This window comes from Penaeus monodon, chromosome 33, assembly GCF_015228065.2.
Source record: "Penaeus monodon isolate SGIC_2016 chromosome 33, NSTDA_Pmon_1, whole genome shotgun sequence".
Taxonomy (NCBI): domain Eukaryota; kingdom Metazoa; phylum Arthropoda; class Malacostraca; order Decapoda; family Penaeidae; genus Penaeus; species Penaeus monodon.
The window spans coordinates 17,984,575-17,985,136 of NC_051418.1; the positions used below are offsets into that span (position 1 = coordinate 17,984,575).

Sequence of the window (562 nt, forward strand, 5' to 3'; positions counted from 1 at the left end):
ATATTCCTAAGCTAAGCTTAGGAGTATTGTGTGTGTGGTTTTAGATGTACTAGTGTAGCTGGTGAAATGTGTCTGCTTTGTTTGAGTGTATTATGTGTTGTGGGAGCCTATTCCAGTCATGAATGGTGTGTGGTAAGTATGAGTGTTTGTAAGAATCCGTATTGGCGGGGTATGTTAAGTATTTCTGTTGTGAGTGTTTTGTGTGTTTATGTTTGCGTGGTGTAGGTAATGTTGCTTATTTATGTCAGTTTGATTGTTTGTGATTTTTGAACATAGTTGCTAAAATGTGTGCTTGTCTGTGTATTGTGAGGTTGTCCATGTGTAATTGTTGTTTAATACTTGTTGCAATGTCAGAAGCTTGTGTAATTGTTTGTGATTAACCTGGCTGCTGAGCGTTAATCTTTTCTAATTTCCTAATATTTGTCTGTGTGTGTGGACCATACACTGCTGTGTAATACTCCAGTATTGGGCAGACAAGTGTATTGTAGGCTATGTGTTTAATGTCTTGTGTACATCTATGTAGATTACTCCTCAGGAAACCTAGTGTTCTGTTTGCTTTGTC

At 37.5% G+C, this 562-nt stretch overlaps 2 protein-coding genes across 2 annotated transcripts in view; both read left to right on the forward strand.

Moving 5' to 3' along the window:
• LOC119594117 (cytosolic endo-beta-N-acetylglucosaminidase-like) overlaps nt 1–562 on the forward strand; it is a gene marked incomplete at its 5' end in the record, with an annotated part of 64,556 nt that overhangs the window by 47,159 nt on the left and 16,835 nt on the right.
• LOC119594118 (cathepsin B-like) overlaps nt 1–562 on the forward strand; it is a 3,117-nt gene that overhangs the window by 1,188 nt on the left and 1,367 nt on the right. The gene's annotated exons all lie outside the window — the stretch shown is intronic.